We start from the raw sequence: 14,189 nt of genomic DNA, 5'->3' as shown, positions 1-14,189 counted from the left end.
GGATTCGAACCTGCGACCGTAGCGGTCGCGCGGTTCCAGACTGTAGCGCCTAGAACCGCTCGGGCACACCGGCCGGCCATGTCCAACATGTCCAACAACTAAAATATTGTGTCTGTTGGACTCTACAAACTGACAGTGCACTTATTGACTATTTAGCCATGTAAATAATTAATTCTTGTTACTAAATATAAGCATTCGATAGCCGTATTAGAAAGCTGCTCCGAAATCGTAGTGAGCTTCACTGCTGGAGGTGCGAAGCCGTCCAGTTCATGTCATTCCTGGTTTGAAGAAGGGTAACTGAACAGACACACAAAACTATAGACCTACATTGTTAACGTCGATCTGTTGTGGAATATTGTAACACGTTGTATGCTCATATACTATGACGTTTCTGCAGACCGATAAACTCCACTGTGGAAATCAACATGGATTCCGAAAACAACGACAGTGTAAAACCCATCTTTCTTTGTTCGTCCACAAGACTCAAATGTTTCAAATGGCTCTGAGAACTATGGGACTGAACTTCTGAGGTCATCAGTCCCATATAACTTAGAACTACTTAAACCTAACTAACCTAAGGACATCACACACATCCATGCCCGAGGTAGGATTCGAACCTGCGACCGTAGTGGTCGCGCGGTTCCAGACCTTAGCGCCTAGAGCCACTCGGCCACCCCGGCCGACGTCCAAGAGACTCAAAAAGCAGTACATACTGGTGTCATATATGACTTCGTACACAAGAATAAGGACAGGTGGGCTACGCAGGTGGTGCCTTCAATGGCGCTGCTGTTGGGTATGGCGTCTGGTGTGAAACCCTCTGCGCCATGATGTAGCGAATCATCATTTCAAGCAGTTGCGGCATCTGTTGGCTCTGAAGCTAAATAAACTGAGTTACACAACCGCAGGCCGCGCAGCAGGCGATTGTGGCTTGGTAGCCATAGTAACAAAGGAGTGTGCAAAATACAAAAACAGTTAAAAAATGCACAACACAAATATCGAAAAGCAAAATTAGCTCAGAGAAATCAAAAAGGTGGCTGCAGAAGCTGCAGAACAGCACAAACAAGGCAAACACTGGGCGCTCAGAAGAATGAATAAGCAAGCAAAAAAGCACAGAACAAGAAGAAAGTAGTTAGCCTCGCCAACTGCCACACCTGTGCAATAATGCTTGTCGCCAGATGATGTGTACTTGTATTTCTCTAGATGCACGAAGACTCAGTACAAATAGTGCAACAAGAAACAGAGTCCAGCTAACACAGTGTCCACAAGAAGGAGTCTCTGTGTACTGAAGCACGAACGATGAAGACGGAACCGCGACCAGGGGCTCTATTCTGTATCTTTCCGCCATTATGCCGATCGTTTCGGTACTCGAGAGCACCGAACGGTCTAGTACTCGAATTAGAGTCTCATCATTATTCAATATGCATTTCGGTAGCGATACCGTTTGGGTCTAGAGAACCAAAGCACTGTTCTCGGTTCGCGTCGCGCAAGCCAATCAAAAGCAAGCGGCCGCACATCCGCGCATGCGCACTGCAGCGCGCACAGCGCCACAAACACAATGCGGCTAGCAGACGACACAGGCGCGCTATTCTTCGCAGTACCGAACTTGCGTTTTCGCAGTACGAAGTGTTGCTAAAATACCAGCGGAAATGTCGGACGAAAATGAGGTTAGTAGGTTCACAGTTCAGTGACACTGAAAGAGTGTTTAGGATTGCTAATGTGATTGTCGTTTATGGGTATTTTATTTGAATCAAAAACAGCAACCCTGGGTATGGAGAGGCACTTATTATTGAACAGTTTTGGCCAGTATTTATAGCCTGTGCTAAAAGAATAAGAAGATAAACAGAATGTGGTCATAACTCGCTCTTAGAGATCCAAAGGATTAAGTAGCCCATTTCCCTATATGATACGTCAACGATTTCCGTCTTAAAAATAAAATTGAAAAAACGCGTTTTCGAGAGCTCCTGCAGTTCATCGAGGTTTATAACATGGATCTCACGAATGAAAATGTTTCGTATATCGTGGTACAGTCTAAAAATATTACGGCAGAGATCTTTCACCTCTGTCTACTGTTGTTGAGGATTCGATCGCGCCGGCCGAAGTGGCCGTGCGGTTAAAGGCGCTGCAGTCTGGAACCGCGAGACCGCTACGGTCGCAGGTTCGAATCCTGCCTCGGGCATGGATGTTTGTGATGTCCTTAGGTTAGTTAGGTTTAACTAGTTCTAAGTTCTAGGGGACTAATGACCTCAGCAGTTGAGTCCCATAGTGCTCAGAGCCATTTGAACCATTTTTTTGATTCGATCGCAGATAAATACTTGTGACAAACACGATTATGAAGATGACTGCTGCTAGTTACATTCCCAGTAATTTAAGTTGTGCTCTTAGATTCTGTCTAACCACATACTCGGAAATCACTACAAATTCGGAAAAAATGGTGAATTATTTCCGACAAGAAAAAATATAAAGGTCACTGTCTGTTGTTTCACTCACAGCAATTTCATATCCAATAATTTCATATTTCGTATTTTGAACACACAGAAATCACGAAATCATTACTGAGGAAGTGCGCTCTTACATGTAAGTGATATTGCAGAACAATCTTAACTTACACGAATAACAATGTCTTAGAACGTGTTGCATGTATGAAGAGGGAAAAAATATTTTTGCACCCATCCGTGCGCAAACCCATGTCCTGACGTGTAGTAATCCTGTGCACAAACCATGTGGCTACGCTGAACAACTGCAGATAGCTGAATTCTTGTTCTATTGCAGAGGAACGTAGGCTGACTTAGTTGCCAAATGATGCTGCGTAAGTAAAAAAAAAAAAAAATGGTTCAAATGGCTCTGAGCACTATGGGACTCAACTTCTGAGGTCATTAGTCCCCTAGAACTTAGAACTAGTTAAACCTAACTAACCTAAGGACATCACAAACATCCATGGCCGAGGCAGGATTCGAACCTGCGACCGTAGCGGTCTTGCGGTTCCAGACTGCAGCGCCTTTAACCGCACGGCCACTTCGGCTGGCGCTGCGTAAGTCAGAAATGCGTAATAGTTTGGAAGGTTTCTAGTATCAGGCTTCACATAATTGCTTTCCATTGTTACTTGAAAGTTGTAAAAACGTTTGGATAATTACTAACTAAACCATTTGTGGGGAAAAGTACACAAAGTCACTAGTAACGTCAGTTCACACTCATGTAATATATGTAAGCAGAGCCGATGTCTTGCTATTTAATGATCTTTAAATTCTTATTTGCATTAAAATAACACGTATTTTGAAAGAATATTGACCGAAAACGTTTCCTGTTTGGATATAATCATTCACAGTAACAACCTAACCTAACCATATTTCTAAGAAAAGAAAATAGTCTATTATGAACTCACTTTGCAACCAGATGCGTCCTCTGGTGATTTTTTAGTAACACAATCACTAAACCCAAAGCTAAAACCGCTAAATATGTTTAAAATAACAAATTATAGGTGTATATAAACCACAGCTCACCGATCGACAGGGCCACATCGAAATCCAAAACCTCTCGGTACAATTGTCGTAAAATCGGTGGGAGGACCGATCGGTAACAGGTCTCAGAAGCTTACTGAATAGGATATTTTGATAAAGAACCGAAAATGACGTCACTACCGAAACGAACCAACTACACCGATCGATATGAAGGATACAGAATAGGGCCCCAGGTGGCTTCTGCATTGGTTCCCATGGCAAGGTGGCTCCGGGCGAGAGTGTCTGAGTCGCCGCTGCCAGCCCTCCTATGTTTCTGCGGCAGAAGGTGCTGGAGATGTGGCCCAGTGGACGCTCCCCATTGGGTCCGCCATACCCCTCGCTCGCTCTATCAGCGTTGGACGGGAACTTGCAATTCCATTAATATGACGCCCGTAGGTGGTATCGATATGTGATAACACAACTATGATCCAGGTGGGTACCGTGTTTGTTGGCTTCCAGAATGCGTTCGGTCCAGTTGTGATGTATAAAGAGCAGTCGCAACGTTGGAAAATAACATCGATGTTCATGAAGACCTGTACAGAATCGACGCTTGGCGCATAGGTTGCCAGTTGACCCTCAACCTAAACAAATGTAACGTATTGCCTGTAAATAGGCAGAAAAACTCGTTATTGTATGTATGATTACACGATTGCCGAAAAATAACTGTAAACAGTCACACCCATTAAATACCTACTATTACGCATACGGAGCGTTTTAAAGTGGAATGTCTGTATGAAACTAATCACGGGAAATCCAGATTCCAAACTAAAAATCCTCAGGAACTATAGTCCACACACAGTGGAAGTAGCTTACAGAACCATTCTTGGAGCAATACTTTAATACTGGTCAATCTTGGATCCGTACTAGGCAAGACTGATGAAAAGGTTATTGGCTATTGTAGGTCAAACGAAAGGAGCGAGCAGACGGCAGAGAAGCAAGCAAATAAATCTTGATAAACATAGGTCCGGTACAAATGGTTTCCCCGATGCGATGGATGCACAAGTGCATTCATGCCAATGCTGCAACATTGTTAATCCCTAAGACTGCTTTCATTTAAAAAAGAGCAAGTGAGCCGTAAAGTACGAAGTGATAAACTGCCTTCGTATGATTTTATCATCATTCCGGATACCTAAGCACTACTAAACAGCGTTTCGGCAAGTGTATCGGTCATGGATCTACAATATCATGGCCTCACAGGTCCAGCGACATGAACGTGCTGAATTTCTTTTTTGTGTGGGGACAATGGAAAGCTTTGTTGTATGCCAGTCTTGTTGGAGGTGGCTATGATCTCCAGCGACGCATTGTGGGTGGTTCTCAGCGTATTCGGAACACGCTGCGATTCTTAAACGTGCACGAGCATCGATGAGGAGACGTGCTGAAATCGGCTTTCATATGAACTGGTGCTATATGGGACTCTTGTCGTAATGTGCCTCCCTCAAGAGCATATCTACAGTTTGGATCCTCTGGGACTCAGTTATAAGGTGATCACGTACTCAGTCGTAATACGTCATATCGGGGAAACCAATAGTTTTCGGAACTATGTTTATTTGAATTATTTGCTTGCGTCATTGTCCTCTACTCGCCCCTTGAATACGTACCTATAATAGTCAAACAACCTGCAGAGAAGATCTAAAGAAGAGCAGCACGTTTCCTTACAGGTTTATTTAGTAACAGCGTCACTGTCACTGAGATGCTAAGCCAAAACCAGCGGAAGACACTACAAGGGAGGCGTTCTACATTGCAGAGTGGTTTATTGTCAAACTTCCGAGACCATGCATTACTGGAAGAGTCAACCAACATATTGCTTCCTCTTACGCGTATCTCGCCAAAAGACCATGAGAGTAAAATTAGATAGATTGTATGTCACACCGGGGCCTACAATCTATCGTTCGACTCGCAGATCGTTCACAATTGGAACAAGGAAGGGAGAGTGATAGTGGTACACAAAGTACCCTCCGTCACAAACCATAAGATGATTTGCGGACAGGAGACTAAAATAAATAAACAACTGGTCAATCGGTGTAACAAAATTAACTGGACTAGACAATCAGTGGAGCGGTATGAAGAGGTGGAAAGTGATTGAAGTCTTTCTGCTCATTCATTAGCTGTTCAGGTAGGTTCTTTTAGTGCTTCTTGAGATTTTAGAATGTCAAGCAGGGAAAGCTTTTGCCCATTGTGCCTAGAGTGCAGTATTCCGCATCTGCGACATAACTGCACAAAGATAGAATCCGTTTCCTGCAGCTTGCAACTTCTGTGGTGTTCTTCAAGTCTGGTGCACATTGATCTACCTATTCTTCCTATATGAGCTATACTCTTTGCAGTTGATCTTATACAGGGTGTCTCAAAACTTTTGGGTCAAAATGAAACAGGTGGTAGTGGGTCACGAACCGATTACATCGAGTCTGGGGAGCAACTGTCGGTAATTCATATTTGTTGTGTTATGGAAATGCACAGCGCACAGCGCGTAACAAAGAAGCCTATAGTAACTGTTCGCAGCGACGACTGCCAGTCTTAATACGAGTAGTGCAACGGCGTGTGCAGCTCTGCCGCCCTCTCGCAAAGATAAGTTTATGGTGCGGTGCGTTATTGTGTACCGTGCATGACGCGTAGCCAAAGTTGGGACGCTACTCGTCACGCGACTTGGCAGACATGCATTTAATGTACTGTGCGGCAGGACGTACCAACTGTAAAGCAACAGGAATGAACAGAGAGTGCTTTCCCAACAGGTGTCATCTTAATCGGAAGAAGTTTATCTCAGTGGATACCAACCCCACAGAGAGCTGGCCAAGATTCACCCCAAATACACGTCCTAACATAGACTTTTAGAAGATGGAGTTGTATCACGTGGCCGACCACTCACATATATGCATCCGTCAAAGCACACATCGAAGGATACAAGCTGATAGTACTAGTGGAACAGATATTACACCCTTATCAAAAAAGGACGTGTGCAATCACTGGGATCAACGAATTTTGAGTCCTGCGCTCACTTCTGTCAGTGGATTATCCCCCGCAACTTAGGGCAGGCATGGTCCAAGATCACCTAATAGGGCCTTATTTGCTGTCTCCCCGTCTGACTCGTCCACGTTACCTGGTATTTTTGAGAGATGTGCTGCTACAGTTCTTGGAGAGTTTACCCCCTTGTAGTTCGCGAGGGGATGTGGTTTCAACACGAAGGTGTACCAGCCCACTTCGAACTTAATGTATGCGAACAACTGAACAATACGTACCCTCATAGTTGGATTGGAATGGGAGGTCCTCACCCACAGAAAGTGCGATCACAGGATCTCACACCTCAGGACCTTTTCCTTTGGGGTTACGTCTAGACGCTGGTGTATTAAAACCCCTGTAGTAACGAATGAAGACCTGCCTGCTAGTGTGCAAGCTTCCTGTCTCCTGGTACACCAGACATCAGGGATCTTTGAGAGAGTGCGGTAGAACTTCATGCACTGGGACGGGTGATTGTCACTTTGAACAATTACTGTGAGCTACGTTGTTGTGATGCGGTGTACGCTATGCATATCCATAACACAGTAAATATGCATTTCCGACCATTGCTTCCATATCTCAATATAATCAGTTGAGGACCCACTTTGATTCAAAAAGTTTAAGTCACCCTGTACACTCCACTTTTCTTCATTAGAGGCTGTTCGTCTTTGTGGTTGAACAAATTTTCGCCTACTGTCTGTGTGGTATAGTACAAATTCTGGAACATTCTTAATTTCGCGCCAATGGCGCGTTGGAACGAAATGGGGTTGGCATCCCTGCACACGCCTGTGTTTGATGTGTAACTGCCGGAAGTTTCATTGTTGTATAGCTGTTGGTTACCGCTCAGTGCTGTGTCAAGAAGAACGTTGTGTCGCACAGTTTGCGAATTTCCAGATGGCATAGTTAGAGGATCAACGCGTCTTCATTAAATTTTCCGTGAAGCTCAAGCGAACGTTTACAGACACACATGAAATGATGCAGGAAACCTACGCTGATGAATGCTTAAACAGTACTTGGTATTACGAATGGTTCACACAGTTTAAATGTGGTCGGACGGATGTTACAGATGGCCCTCGTTCAGGACGCCCCTCGACGTCCACCGTCGACGCTTACGTCATGAACGTCAACGAAATTGCGCGTGCCAGTCGATGACTGACTGTCCGAGAGGTTGCAGAAGAATGTAACATTTCTGTTGGATCATGTCATGAAATCCCGACAGGATCTTGGAACTGTGTTGGCGCCAAGTTCTTTCCACGGCCCATGACTCAAGACCAGAAAGACCTTCGCCTCGCTGCCTGTGAAGAGCGTTTGGATCGCACAAATGAGAACGAGATGTTCCTTAAGAGAATCGTAACTGGTGATGAAACGAAGGTTTAATCTTCCCAAGGGTCGGGGAAGGTCTCCAAGACCAAAAAAGGCTCGTCAGGTTCAGGGCAGACGTCAAAGCCATGCTGATAGTTTTCTTTGGCTTTGAAGGATTAGTTCATCATGAATTCGTGCCACAGGGACAAACTGTTAATCGATGGCAATATCGGGACTGGTTGCGACGCCTGCGAAAAAATGTGAGAGCGGCCTGAAATGTGGCGAGACAATTCATGGCTCTCCTCCGTACTGACGAATTTTTTTAATTTCGAGAGCTGAAAACCCCGTTGAAAGGACGAAGATTTGCAACGACAGACGAGATAAAGGAAAATTTGCAGACGGCACTTCGGGCGATCCAGCAAGAGGCGTACTGGAAGTAGAAGTGGCGCTGGGAGCAGTGTATCAATTGTGGAGAAGAGTATTTCGAAGGAGACCGTGCACAATGAGTAAAAGGTAGGCGTAGAAAATATTTGTGGGTGAAGTTCCGGAATTTTTTGAACAAACCAAGGCCATTGAATATTTTTCTTGATACTGTTGACTATTTTGGTAGGTAATCTGCCAAAAAATGTTGCAAAGAGTATATGAGCAGCAGAAAACAGACTTCACCTTTGCCCGGCACTGGTGGAAATTAAACATAGTTACGAATTACATGTAGAAATACTGCATTCCAGACAAAATGAGCAGAAACTCTCACTGCGTGACATACGGGAGATCAACAGGCACCACAAGAACCATCCTAAACAGCTACCGAATGAAGGAACAAACTTCAGTTATGGAAAGAACGACATTTCAGTAGAACTGGAGACGCCAAACGATGGTTCTTTTTTTTTTAATTGTCGTCCGCACAATCACAGGAATCTCAAATGGAAATTGACGTTTTAGGGTGTCATCATCTATCATCACATCATAAAACAGATGCTGTGGATCTCTACCACCACTGCGGGAACCACTTTATCAATCATTATCACTGATGATGTGGTTTCCATAATCTCAGTCACTTCTGCAGCAGAATGGTAAGCGCAATTTCAATCGTTGTCATTGACAGTGTGGTTCATGCAACGTCAGTCACTGTCATTGCCAACATGGTTTCTGCAATGTGAAGCATTGTCAGTAACAACGTAGTTTCCGCACGGCATTTGTTTTGATGGCGGCAAAAACCAGTAATTTCATCTCGAAATTAGTCCGACTGTGCCGGACAATGTATAAGGAGGGGCGTTCAGTTCGTAATGCAACACTTTTCTTCTGAAAGTTGGTTTGTTTTTTTCACGCTTCCAATACATCATATCGTTTCCCGCGTTTCTGGCTACAAAACTCTATTTTTCAACATAATTTTAGTTGAATGTGACGATTATACGCCACCTTACTGGGAGGGTCCGTACGCCCCTCATGGTACCAATTTACTGCTCGAGACCGGAGCCAATGTCTTTTCTGCACCTCCGTTTGATCGACGTAGTACTTCCAGTGAAGTTCATCCTTCATTGGACCAAACAGATGGAAGTCGGAAGGCGTGAGGTCCGGGCAGTAGGGTGGATGAGGAGCAGTCCAATGAAGTTTTGTGAGCTCCTTTGTGGTGCACAGACTTGTGCGAGGCCTTGCGTTGCCAAGGAGAAGGAGAAATTTGTCTGCATTTTTGTGGCGCCGAACACGCTGAAGTCGTTCGTTCAATTTCCTGGAGGTAACACAAAACACTTCAGAGTTGATCGTTGCACCATGAGGGAGGACATCAAACAGAATAACCCCTTCAGAGTGTTAGAAGACCGTCGCTGGCTGAGGGTGCCGCTTTGAACTTTAACTTCTGAGGAGTGATGGTGTGGGGCCACTCCGTGGATTAGAATAAATTTCTTTATTTCCATCTGACATCACAAACTTTTTAGGTCCTTAGACTATCAGTTTCGGTCAGCAACGACCATTTTCAGATCTGCAGCAAAACATGGAAGAAACACAATTACAAGTAGTGGATTGTATGCATTCTGTAAACGATAAAATAGGCCACAGTGAAAAGTATTACTGACAAATATGTGGAAAAAAGCTTTAAATATGACGAGGCATACCTGTTTTAAAAACATGTCCTAATATAAAAGAGCCATAGTCGCATCGTCAAAAGATAAACACATAATCAGCGTAACATTGTCGCACATATTTAAAATAACAAGCGGACTCTGTTGACACTGTGCCCTAGTATATTCAATATCTTAAATATCCGAGACAATGCTAAGCTGATGTTGTGTTTATCTTTTCATGAGGCCACTATTGCTCCATTGTTTTTAATATAGGCCTCATCATATTTAAAGCGCATATTCTCCACATGTTCGAGTATGTCAGTAACACTTTTCATTAAGGCCTATGTTAGATGCAGACAGTCGCCTAGTTGTATATGTTGTTTTTTTCGTGTTTCGCTGCAGATCTGAAGATGGTCATTGCTGACGGAAACCAGTAGTCTCAGGGCCTAACAGCTTTGTGACCATAGACGGAAATAAAGAAATTTATTCTACATTTTCTGCATCACTGTCCTATTCCCGACCACGTCGCACCCCATGGACAGCCGTTTTGTTTCCGTTTCGAAGTGATGAACCCATGATTGGTTGCCCGTGGTAATGTTTGATAAAAATTGACACGATCAACCTTGTAACGCGCAAGTAATTCCACACAGATGGTCCTTCGTTGTTCTTTATGGTCCATTGTAAGACGGCGAGGAATCCAGCTACTCTTCTGTTAGGCTGCGAGGAGTCCAGGGGGCATAACTGTTTGAGAACACCAACTGGTGGACGGCTGTGTCATTGCTACCGACAGAGACCCCCAGTTGTGCAGCGAGGTGTTTGTTTGTGACCCATCGATCACCTCGAATGAGAGTGTCCGCTCGTTACAGCATTGCGGGAGTAACAGATGTGTGCGGCCGGTCGGCATGCGGGAGATCGGACAGATTTGTGCGGCCTTGTTGCGATGATAAGACGTTTCGCCCAACGACTCACCGTGCTTTTGTTCACTGCCAGGTTTGCTTAGATATTGTGCAAGTGTCTATGAATATCTGCGATGCTCTGGTTTTCCTCCAAAACAAACTTAATGACAATTATCTACTTGGATACTTCGAGTGCACCTGTTAGAATTGTAATGCATTACAAAGAAAACAACAAAATATTGAGGCAAATAATCCAGAAATCGAAGCCGCTTTATTATGAGAAAAAGATAATTACATCAGGCAACAAAATAAAAATTGTATGGGATGTAGTGAAAACAGAGACAGATGTGGCCAAAAAGGAAGAGGAACAGATAGCTCTAAAAATAAATGAGACTTTGGTAACAAGTACATGCAGTGTTTCAAACCTCTTAAACAAGTATTTCATTTCTGTTACTGACAGCTTGGGGATATCAGGTTCGGTGAGCTGTGCAATGGAGTATCTGAGACCAGTCTTTAAAATTAACTACAGTAAAATGGAAATGAAACTCACGTCTCCTAAAGAAGTAGCACCCATCACAAAATCCTTAAAATCTAAGTATTCCAGTGGGTATGATAACATATCAACGAAGTTAATCAAGGAGTGCTCATGCGAGTTGAGTTCTATCTTAAGTTATTTGTGTAATCAATCTCTTATCAGCGGAACATTTCCAGTCTGGCTAAAATATGCTGAAGTTAAGCCTCTTTACAAGAAGGGGGATAAAGAGATACCATCAAACTATCGAACAATTTCACTTTAGCCGGATTTCTCAAAAATATTTGAAAAGGCTGTGTTCAAGCGTCTCCTTAAACATCTCACTGCAAATAATATTTTTTCCAACTCACAGCTCTGATTTCTTAAGGTTTCTGGTATAGATAAAGCTGTTTACAGTTACAGTGAGAATGTACTTAATTCGGCCGGCCGAAGTGGCCGTGCGGTTAAAGGCGCTGCAGTCTGGAACCGCAAGACCGCTACGGTCGCAGGTTCGAACCCTGCCTCGGGCATGGATGTTTGTGATGTCCTTAGGTTAGTTAGGTTTAACTAGTTCTAAGTTCTAGGGGACTAATGACCTCAGCAGTTGAGTCCCATAGTGCTCAGAGCCATTTGAACCAATGTACTTAATTCATTAGACAATAAATTAGAGGCTACTGGCACTTTCTGTGATCTGTCAAAAACCTTTTACTGTGTGAACCACAAAGTTTTCTTAAGCAAATTAGAATATTATGGTGTCGTGTCACCGGCAATGCTGCGAAATGGTTCGAGTCTTATTTATCTACCAGGAAGCAGTCAGTCTTTACCTGACTGGGAATTAATTACATCTGATGTTCCTCAAGGTTCCATCTTGTTTTCATTGCTTTTTCTTGTGTGCATTAATGACCTCTCATCTGTTACATTGCCAAATGCTAAGTTTGTTTGAAGAGGATACAAACATTGCAGTAAGTAGCAAGTCAAGTACATATTTAGAAATAGCTGCTAATCAAATTTTCACTGACACTAATAAGTGATTTAAAGCTAATTCACTGTCATTAAACTTTGAGAAGACCCACGATATGCAGTTCACAACCTGTAAGAGATTTCCTTCCAGGATGTGTATAACATATGAAGACATGCAGATCGAAGAGGTTGACAGTGTTAAATTTCTAGGATTACAGCTCGATGATAAATTCAGTTGCGAAGGGCATACCACAGAATTGCTTAAGCGCCTAAACAAGTCTGTATTAGCAGTGAGAATGATGTCAGATGTAGGAGATATAAATATAAAAAAACTTGCATAATTTGCTTACTTTCATTCTATTATGCCATGTGGGATCATATTCTGGGGAAACTCATTAAACCGAGCAAAAGTTTTTAGGGTTCAAAAGCGTGTGATAAGTATCATTTGTGGTGTAAATTCAAGAACATCATGTGGAAACCTGTTCAGGAAACTTGTATTCTAACCACCGCTTCTCAGTATATTCCTTAATGAAGTTTGTTGCAAGTAATTCAGCTCTATTTCAAACTAATACATAGTATCAACACTAGGAATAAGAACAATCTGCATAAAGACCTAAAATCACTTACCTTAGTCCAAAAAGGGGTCCAATATTCAGAAACACACGTTTTCAACAAATTGCCAGCAACCATTAAAAATTTGGTTTCAGATAAATCACGGTTTAAACAGAGTATGAAAGACTTTTTGATAGGCAGCTCCTTCTACTGTCAAGCAATACCTTAACAGTGACTGTTAAGCCAGATTAAGTAAAAATATCTGTTAGATTTCAGTTTTGACAGCACTTGGTCGCAACAGTCAAGAGTAGGTATTTTTTTATGATAAATTTATTAATAGTGCATAACAATGTTTCATTCTGACAGTGTGTTAATTCTGTAAATTTTAGCTTTTCCTGTTTACGCACTGTATTCACCTATTTCGACAATCTCCTGACAAATGATCAGGGCAGTAAGTATTATATTCAAATGTTTTATGTTATACTTTCTGACATGTTCCGTACCCACGAGAATCATCTTATTTTTTCGATCTATGGAACGAAAGCTGAATCTAATCTAATCTAACATAATCTCTGTTAGAAACGCAAATTTTGAAGGTTACCACCTATCGGAACCTCATGAAACTATAGGGGCTGAAGTGAGCATATTCCATGATGTCCCAAAACAAATTCTACATTTTTGCAACTGAAACTGGCTGAGAAAAGAATCTGTTGCATTACTTATTCAAAATCCCTTGTATTTTTAAGACTTCTGTTACTCTCCATTCCTTGAGACTGCCAAACTTAGATTCAATAAGCAGCTGAAGTACATGGGAAATGGGGAAGTGAGACACATCGATAAAATGCAGATGATCGATATATAGTCACGGTATCGATATTATTTTACTGCACATAAAGATTACCGAAATTGTTAATGAATCAACAGTATTACATGGAAGTATAATTTTGATGTTTTCGCTGTATCGTAGGCATCTCTGTCAACGAAGGAGCACGAGCTTACATTGGTGAAGGAAACCAGCTGTGTCCTTTGCAAAGGAACCAACCAAGCATTCATATTAACTGATTAAGAGAAAGGTAAACCCAAAGCTGCTTGGCTGGAGAGGGTATTTGAACCCAGTTCTTTTCCAGCTAAGTCCATTGTCTTTAACTACCTGTGACACAAGTGTAGCCTGCTCCACTTTTAAACTCAGGAGTCATTCGAGAGACGGTACCTTGGCCTTGATTTCACGAGAAAAATGATAATTCAGGTGAAACTGTAGGATTTCAGAGACCTTTTCAAGTCTCAGACGTTTATGATAATTGGTACAGATTCTAAAACGAAAGCTTCACGACTTATATTTCCAGGAAACAAATAAAAATAGAGCCCTATGGGAACATGTTTGATAAGGCATGGTGTCAGTTATCATTGTGCCTGGAAGATAGTATTT

The 14,189-nt window shown here is 42.6% G+C and overlaps 1 long non-coding RNA gene across 3 annotated transcripts in view; it reads left to right on the top strand.

The window, feature by feature from the left end:
- The first annotated feature begins 1,557 nt into the window (after nucleotides 1-1,557).
- LOC126252998 (uncharacterized) overlaps nucleotides 1,558-14,189 on the top strand; it is a 124,943-nt gene continuing 112,311 nt past the window's right edge. For all 3 annotated transcript variants that reach the window (XR_007545880.1, XR_007545882.1, XR_007545881.1), the window contains exons 1-2: nucleotides 1,558-1,664; nucleotides 8,118-8,297. This is a non-coding gene — a long non-coding RNA (uncharacterized LOC126252998). The remainder of the gene's footprint in view (nucleotides 1,665-8,117; nucleotides 8,298-14,189) is intronic.

Source organism: Schistocerca nitens, chromosome 4, assembly GCF_023898315.1.
Source record: "Schistocerca nitens isolate TAMUIC-IGC-003100 chromosome 4, iqSchNite1.1, whole genome shotgun sequence".
Lineage (NCBI taxonomy): Eukaryota > Metazoa > Arthropoda > Insecta > Orthoptera > Acrididae > Schistocerca > Schistocerca nitens.
This window is presented reverse-complemented; position numbering and strand designations above follow the sequence as displayed.